This window comes from Nothoprocta perdicaria, unplaced genomic scaffold (assembly GCF_003342845.1).
Source record: "Nothoprocta perdicaria isolate Ctin4 unplaced genomic scaffold, notPer1 scaffold_23, whole genome shotgun sequence".
NCBI classification, from domain to species: Eukaryota; Metazoa; Chordata; class Aves; order Tinamiformes; family Tinamidae; genus Nothoprocta; species Nothoprocta perdicaria.
Window position 1 is genome coordinate 3,494,311 of NW_020455455.1, and position 9,129 is coordinate 3,503,439.

At 43.3% G+C, this 9,129-nt stretch overlaps 1 long non-coding RNA gene across 1 annotated transcript in view; it reads right to left on the minus strand.

The window, feature by feature from the left end:
* Positions 1-6,122: 6,122 nt before the first annotated feature.
* Positions 6,123-9,129, minus strand: part of LOC112947360 — a 3,437-nt gene continuing 430 nt past the window's right edge. The window contains exons 2-3 of the long non-coding RNA XR_003249397.1: positions 7,589-7,764; positions 6,123-6,232 (exon numbers count right to left, since the gene is read on the minus strand). This is a non-coding gene — a long non-coding RNA (uncharacterized LOC112947360). The remainder of the gene's footprint in view (positions 6,233-7,588; positions 7,765-9,129) is intronic.

Here is a 9,129-nt window from a genome sequence, read left to right on the forward strand (position 1 = left end):
TCTCACAGCCCATCCGTCTTCACCGGGGGCCGCCGCCCGCGCCTCACATGGCGCCGCGCTCCTCCCTCCGGCGCCCGGGGGCTGCGCGGGTCACGGCGCGCCGGGCGCGGCCCCCTCGCGCCGCGGCTGCGGGGGAGGGCGGCCCGCGGCTGCCCGCTGCGGAGGCGGCCTCGCGTCGCCCCGGGGGAGCGTTTCGCCGGTGCTGGAGGGCACCCACCTGATGGGCTGACGGGTGAGATTCGAACAGGGCCCTTCTCAGCTCACTCTGCCCGCACACACGCTGGAAATGGCTGTTGGCACCTAAGCCCCAGCATTGGCTCCCACACCATGGAGGTGACAGGAGCCGTCTCCATGTGGCTCCACAGGGACGTGGGCAGCTGCACTCTTCCCTGCTTTGGGCTGTGTAGATGGACCTCAKGGCTCCTGGATCCCCTAGGCAGGCACAGCAACCCCTGTCCCTGCCTGTGCGCCCATGTCCCTGYGACCTGTGCACACGGAGCGCACAATTCCCAGGGCAAATCAGAAGGCGTCTCCAAAATGTCCTCAAAGATTTCAAGACTCCCAAGTTTACCTCCCCTGGCACAGGGGAATAGTCCCGCTGCTTAAACATTCGATAGTCCCAGAAGTTTGACCCTGTTGGGCCTTTGGCTGGAGGCAGTCTGGGTGTCAGCCCCTCTGCCCCTCCACAGCGAAGCACAGAAGCAGCTCTTCAGCTTTCGGCCACAAAACAACACACCCGCCGGCACAACAGGTCTGTAATATGTGCGTGCAAAGTGCATACCCAGCAATACGGCACTACGGATGTGCYAGTGGGACCATCTAGGAAGTGCCCATGGAATATGCAAAAGGCACGTCGTGTGTTCAAGCAGTCATAAATCTCACCTACTTTGGGAACCCTGTAATTAACACATCCAGACACAGGAATTAACACACAGGATTGGTGACCTGATTAGCACCTACCTGTTGCTGGTCTTGTACTTGAGAGGAAAGTGCAAGAAATAATGTAGGGAGCAAATACAAGGAAACCTGATCCTAAGTTTTAACTTCATGTAACAGTTACAGGATGGGTTCTCTTACTCTATTTTTCCTGCAAATTTCATTTCTATCTTTAAACATTCCTAAATTCTTGGTTGCAGCAATATGGTGCTGACACAGGTATCAAAAATTAAACATGTTTTATGTGAAAAGTCTTACTGTCTCACTTTGAATTTGCCAACTTGTCACTTCATTAAATGCCTTTCTAAACTTAAAATTTGATGCAAGGATGATACAAAGTACTACCTGATCGAAATTCTCAATATTAGTTGTGATTTTTTTACAGTTCTAATCTTTGCCATTTGTTTCTGAGAGCTTTTCCAAAACAGATTTGAAGGAAAAAGTTCTATTTGCTTTTCATAGTAAGCTTATTTTATTTTATTTTATTTTATTTTATTTTATTTTATTTTATTTTATTTTATTTTATTTTATTTTATTTTATTTCAAATCCTTTGGATGTTTTCCATGCATTTGTACTGAAACTCTGAAATATGATAAGCAATGATTGATATGTTTCATCAAAATTCTGTATCATTTTCCTTCCCATTATTGATTTTGGATGCATGAATCTCCTGCAGTGATGTCCAGGTTTGTCCTGATTTGATTTAGTTAAGAATGTCTTAGTGAGGGTAAGTAACCGGGTGCTTTTATTCTAAAATTGTTTCCTCTTATGAACATATAATTTCTTTTACTGTCACATTACCTGGTCATCCAGTTGATTAGAGATTTCTAAAGTTCCTCACAATCTTTTCTGTGTTTGAATAAACTAAACATTTTTATGCTGGTTGCAAATTTTGCCTTCTCACTGTTTATCTGTGTTTTCACACAGATCAGTGTCTCACTAATATATTAAGCACCAAAGTTATTACAGAATTTTCATAAAAACATGACTGAGTTCTTTTTCTTGCAACAAAGAAATTCTTGCCCTTTCTTTCTCTCTCCCATGCTTTCATCCATGGAAACAATTTGTTCCTTAATCTGTAACTACTGYATATCCTTGGTGGTTCCTGTGTGACAGTTTTTCAGCAGCCGTTTGAAAATGTGTGCTATGTTAATAATTTTTATCTTTTATTCTTTCATGTAATTACATGTTTCAGGAATTGCAATGGGAACTGCTATATTGAAACATCACTTCCTTGTCATAAGTTTTTTTTTTATAGTTCTTTTTTATGTACATTTTCTGTATGCTTTCCGTGTATACATTTGTGRTTTACTAGTCTGTAGTTTCAGAATCACTATTAGATCTTTTCTTTAAATTTGACAAAATGTCATCTTTTTTTTTCAAAATATTTAGTACACTATCTGTGTCTAATTAGAAATATAACTATAGTAGTGGCAAAAAAGCCCTAGAAAAAAAAATACAGTGGTAAAAGTACTTCATCATCAGATTCTTTCAGAGTTCAATGTCTTCAATATTTCAACCCTCCTAGCACCATCTGGCCCCCAAAAAATCTCAAAATGATTCATGAGCCAATTTTCATCTACATGTAGAAATTAARTCAACAGCACTAAAATGGCTTATACATTGCATTATCTAAGTCAGTACAACTTTTTAAATCAGATTATGACTGACATCAATTTAGCTCAAGCTGACTGTTGTTCAGATACGGACTGAAATCACCCTTCTTAATACATTGTAAGATAGGTGGTTCAGGCTCTTTTGTAGTGTAGATGAGCCCACTGTGTCTCATACTCATTCCCAGCTTACACAAGGTGTTCTCCTCCTGTACTCACTACAGTCCCAAACCATGAACACTGCTATACTGCTGCTACAAAAATGAACAGTTTTCCTTACTTTGTTCATTACTGATAGTACCAATGTATATTTACATTATAGGTTTTGTTATTGAACAAATAGATAGTCAGCATGTTATCAGCCTGAATGGGTTTTATTTCTGGTTCATTTTCAGGAATAACAAGTGAATCTATGAAAACTATTTTCTTATGCACTGTTCTACAGCAATTCTGATTTACAGAATGTGCTTAGCCAYGATGGGGACACTCTGATGTAATGGAAAGCTGGCATGCTCTGAAAATAATACGATTTATCAGCTCCGTTATCACAAGGGAAGGTCATTACCATGAAATGCTGCAGCAATTGCTTAGTACAGACCCTGCAGAATCACACCTATGGAATTGTTAATTCCCAGATGAAAATTTTCTATCCCGAAGAAAGAGAAATTGTGAATTGTTAACATCGGAAATTCTTCTTGTTCTTCTGGTTTGTGTTAACTTGATGTTGCCGCCACACTTAGCAAGAACAAACTTGAGACAACAGACATGTATAGTACTTGCTTACTATTTTAGGTTTGTGATATGAAGTAATCAACAAGGTATCCAAGGGTAAATGCAAGTAAACAGTATTTAGCTATGTCTAAGTTGAGCAACATCGTGTTTCATCACTTTCGTGCACTCAACCAGGTYTGTACATCCATTATTTATTTACCACTGTAGGTATGAGACAGAGGTGCTTTCAAAAGACCCAGCAGTGTTGTATTGATTGCATTAAGTCTTGCAGGAAGAACCTGAAGATGTCTTTGTACATCAGGACATCTTTGGTATGTCTGAAGCTGYTGGAGTTGTACATTGTTACTGCAAAAAAGAAAGGATTCCTCCTAAGGCTACACAGTTTAGTAGTTGGTGGAGACAGGTATCATAAACATGGGTTGAAGTGGAAGTTTAGTGTTCCTAATATAAACATATGAAAAAAATCAGGTGTGAACTTTTAGCTGTATTTGTATGATAACAATCTAATATCTGAAAGATGCTGGTATCCTTATTTTATGGTCTGCCAGTCTGAGATGCCATTTTATACTGTGCTATTTAATCCCTTTTGGAAGCAAAAGTATAATCCAAACTGTGGTGTTAAAGGACATAAATGTTAAAGTGAAATGTAAAGTAAGTAAGTAAAATTAAGTAAAAATGTATCCATTCCCTTCCCTGTCATATACAATAAACAAATGCATTGTCTTAAATGAAGAAACTTTGCTAATACATGAAAGTATTACCGTACTATGTTCTGTGTTTGGAAAAAGCATAAAAGTCATACTTTTTTTTCTTCTTTTTTTTTTTAACTGAGCTCACATGACACACAAGTCATATTAAGAATACTTCCTGCAAGTACCACAGTTGCTATAGAGGAGASTGCTTGTATTGCTAGTTGCAGAGCACACCCAGTCTTTGCTTGCTCTTTAGTTGTATTTCAAATACTTCAGCTCCAAAGGGCTCCTTCTGAGGGGAGCAGTCCCTGCTCTAACCCCCATTATGGCCAGTCAAAACATTCCCAGTTGCTTTGGTGGAAAAGTGCAGGAGGAGGAGAGGTTAATTTTAACCTCATCCTTGGCTGGAATCTGGTGAGTTAGCAGCAGAGGAGAGTGACCGTGTTGGGCTCAGCTGCCCTGAGAGCAGCTGTTGGTGCAAAACCAGCACTAGGACAGGAGCCTCTGCATGGCAGTGCCAGTGAGTGGGCACAGCTGCACTGGGCCAGCATCCCTAGGGATTCCCCCCTGGAAGAACCAGGCACTCGAGACCCCAGCAGCTCCATAGAGGTGTATGACCAAAGCTCAACAGGAGAAATATAATAGCCATATTCTGTGTTGGTATTCAGAATGGCAAACTTGTTATCCAGAATGACTTAACAAAATTGCAAGTTGAACATATGACAGGTTACTTTATGAGCTGGTTAATAAGTACTGTTTTGAAAATGGAAAAATTGAGGCCAATATAAACCCTAGAAATGTGTTTCTGGCATCTGTACTTGCAAATATGAATTAGCAATTTGTTTGCTGTAATTTTCTTAATGTATTCAGGGCAAACTTAATTGCTTTACAAAGTTTATTACTTGAATGCTTACCTAGTTCCAAAATTACATGGATTTGAGGAACTGCAGTTCTATGCTCCATATAATCTCGCTTGCATATTCATAAATAATATGACCAAAAAGCAAAATTAAGATAGTCTTAGCCTGATGTTTTGTGTCACACAGGTCCCCAGACTTACTGAATGGATATATCTAATATACTGTCTTATATAATGAAACAAGTAAGAATTAGCAAGTAAACCATGCAACTTAGGGACTTGCAAACTGTTGGGACACTTAGTTGCAGCAAAGCCGAAAGAGACGTTAAGGAAAGAAACCATTCAGAGATATGCACAGTCAGTACTTTAAACATCACCTGTTGCCTGTGATTGGGAGAGAACTGGCCTTAGCCACGTCAGTGTRTTACTATGCATTAAGGAATCTTGTCTGCCTACTAAAACATCGTGTACTGGCCCTATCAAAGACAAGAACAGTGATTAAATGGATTGCTGGCATTTTCTCCGTTCTGAACCTTCCTCTTTTGCTCTGATGTTCTTTCCTGCCTCGCTCCTAGTACTACAACCAGGTGCACAGCAGGCAGCAAGGCAAACGCAGTYAACCCAGGTGCCAGTGAGATGCAGGGCGGCGGGTACCCACGGCTGCCTCCGCGCCAGCAGTGGGTGGGCAYGGGCCCTGTCCCTGGTGGGGTCCAYGACACRGGCAGAGGAGRCGCCTGGGGACGTGTGTTAGCAGGCAGCCTCACGCTTGGGCTTGGCAATCTCAAGGGTCTTTTCCAACCAAAACGATTCCGTGATTCTACGATCTTCGCAGCGCAGCCACTAGCAAACTCAGGCTGCCAATAAAATAACTGGGGATGCCAAGTATATAGTCCTGCAGTGACCTTCCCTCCATGGATATAATGGTTTTGTCCTCTAAAAACTGTGCTTGTCTAAAGCAGAGCTGAATCAACTGAGAGATTTTAAAAAATAGGCTCATAACTTCCCTAACAGACTGTAATTTGTAAATTATTGTTTCCAAGTGCCCTTTCCCATTAGAATTCTATAGGGAAGTGATGTGGTGTATATAACCAGAATCAAGAACTAATCTTTTGACTAAACTATTGACATAATCAAATAAAGGGATTAAATTCTGAATTATGTAAACAACACCTCCCCTCCCAGCTACTTATACATCAAAATGTTACATCATTTAATAGAATAAAAATAAAAAGTAAAGATAAAAAGAAAGCTCAAGGTATCTTTGTAGTTTTCCAATTGCTTTGTCAATATTAGATGAATAATCAGTGGACTCATAGGGATATGTCATTGGTTTTGATTACTTCTCAGAGGTACTTCTTCAGGATTACTTCTCCAGTTAGCTCATGTTGCCATTCTTGCCCTAAAAAACAAAACAAAATAAAATAGGAAGAAACTGTACTTCTTTTGCTGCTTCTGATTTCAGATTCTTTCTGATGTGTCAGTGCTGCTGTGCAGTCACTGCTAGCAGTGTCCTCTGACCATCACTGTACTTAGGCTGTATTTACAGCAATCCTTTTCAAAASCTTTCTAATTTCTAATTCACAGTTAATAAGCAAACTGTGAGATATACCCTAAGTATAAAGTAAGTTTAAACTATTGGAAATATTGGGAAAAAATGTCTTTGCTATCTTTTTATTTTTACACAAAGATGTAACTTCTTCAAATGTGCTTGTACAGCATTCCCTCCAGAAATATCTCTACATAAAAAAATACATTTTTAAGCAATATTTTCTAATATACCTACTACTGTCAGTAAATGTGACATATAGACTCTGATGTGACTTGAATACATATTGGGGGCATTATTGGATAGTGACGCATATTGAAATCAAGTTTAGAATGTGTCATATCTTTAAAACCCAGGAAGTGAGTAAGTTGCACTGGCCATTAACTGAATACATCCCTTTATCACATAGCAGTATCTGAACAACTGCACTATATAAAATATGAAATGTGCCAAAAACGGATCCATCTGGATTAATCACCTGAGACTGTTTTATTTAGAGAAATGTAATATGTATGTATGTATGTATGTATGTATGTGTCTATTAAAGCACTTTAAATTTGCTGTTTGCAGACGGGACCCATCCAAGTCAGAAAACATTTGCCAAAGGTGGACTCATGTAATGCTATTTAGCTCTTTTCAAGTTTGGCAGATAAGCTCCTCTATGAAATCAATAGAGCCAGACTTTGCAGAGGGCATCTCCAGCTACATGTCTGAAACCGCATGGATGAATCACTCCCTGGAAATGCCGGTTTCTGTTGACCTACTCCATACTCCATGTGCTATCCCCAGGCAAGCGTTCCCACCTCTTCCCTCACCCGGGACCTAGATATAGGGTGAGTCAAGTCGGGGAGATGATCCAGTAGGGAACTTTTCTGCAGCCAAGTAGTTTTCTGATGAATCAGCTAATTATGGAACCACAAATGAATTGGATCAAATTCCAAATCTAATATGAGAAATGTGGTGGCAGCACATAGTTTGTGGGTACAGGGAGGGCAGCCCCGCTACGCTCTGTACCAGCTGCAGTTGCACTGAATTAGATGCAATTTGAGACCGCACACTTAGACAAGATTCCTTACTTTTAGATGGCTAAATCGGGCAGTACGACTCCCCTTTCATGAACAGTAGGCAATAACAGAAACATTGTGAAGTATATTCAATAAGGGAAGCTTGGCACACCTTTTTTAACATCATGCTAATTATACTACTCACATGTGAAGTGGAAAAGCTGGTTTCAGTAGCCTCCTCTGTCTGAGAGGGCAACACTCCCTTCACACAAGGGTGCTCGGGCCGTCACCCTTTGCTGTCGTGTGATCAACCGCGGCGGCCAGCGGAAAGAGGAAGATACAGCAGATTGCAGGGTCCTCGAGGGAGTCTTGTATCGCACACTGGGGAAGTACAGAACGCATTCAAGAGAAAAAAAAATGTGTCAGAAACAAATCACAGGCCAAGGCTGAAGAGATTTGCGATGATCCCCAAGTCCTGACTGCCCTTCTCCTAATGTTGAGTAACTCCTACTCTAGGGTTGGGTAACCCAGAATAGGTGCTTGCCTGGGAGGTCCCACAGGGCTGGGAGCCTTTCTGGCTGAACAGGGTCTGAAGCCCAAGTTTCTGGTGTCTTAAATGTTTGTTTGCTCTTGATACAGGGCTACTGCATAAAAGCTGGGCCTGTTTCAGAGAGATTGTTACAACTTCATTTTGAAACCCATCAGAGGGAAGTGGTGAAAATGATGAGGATAAAACAGGCTCTGAGAAGTTCCACCACGTGCCTTTTGTGAACCTAGCGGGCGATGATGAACCAGGGTGKAGGGGAACGTAAAGTGTCCCCTGGGAATAACTCACAAAGCTCTTTGAAATGAGGTGGAATCCCCCAAAAAATGAAATTTGGCAGAATGCAAAAAGGGGGAACTTGAGTCCCCAAAAAGAGGACTCAAAGGGAGTCATTCCTACACAGCAGTTTGATACTGAGCTGCATCAACTACTGAAAACAGCTGTAGTGGGTAGGGAAAGAAGCAGAACTTCAGTCTGTGGAAAATTGTTAAGGAAAAAACAAAAAAAAAAGTGCCTCATGACTGTAAATCCTAGTGGAAAGAGGCTGGGATGCTGTTTTCATTGAGTGTGCCACAAGCCTGCCTAATGCAGGCAATTACATTCATTATTGAGCAGTTATTGCCACCGATTTCAGCCGGTGTTTCTGCTCCACAGACACCAGCAGCGTCTCTCCCACTCGGGATCTGCGCGATTCCACTCGTGACTCCCAGCGCTGCCCCTGCACATTCCCCTCGCTGACCCTTCCCGGCCCTTCCCGTGCTCCGCAGCCCAGCCTTTTCCCTCAGCGCCTCCCCAGCCGGTTCGCCGGGACCCAACAGCGCGGGCAGCCCGCAGCGCCGAGGCGTCCGACACGGCAGGGGCCGGGCGGACATGTCACGCGCCGTGACTCACAGCCCACCCGTGTGGCGGGCTCTGCCCGCGGGCTCAGGGCCGAGCCGCTGGGGGCCCCGGGTCGCTCGCGCTCTGTAAACAGCCCGGTCCCCTCTAACCCCACGGGCTCGGGCTGTGGCGGCTGCCCCGGAGCCGGGTGTCCCTCCCCGCGCGGCGCCTCCCGCCCTCCCGCCCGCCGCGGCGCACGCGGCACGGGGCGGGGGCGGCTTCCCGGCATGCCGCGCGGCGCGGGCCGGCTCCCCGGCGCTGGCAGGGGGCGGCCGCGCGTCCCCGCGCGGGAGGAGGAGCCGCCGTTACCGCCGTTACCGCCG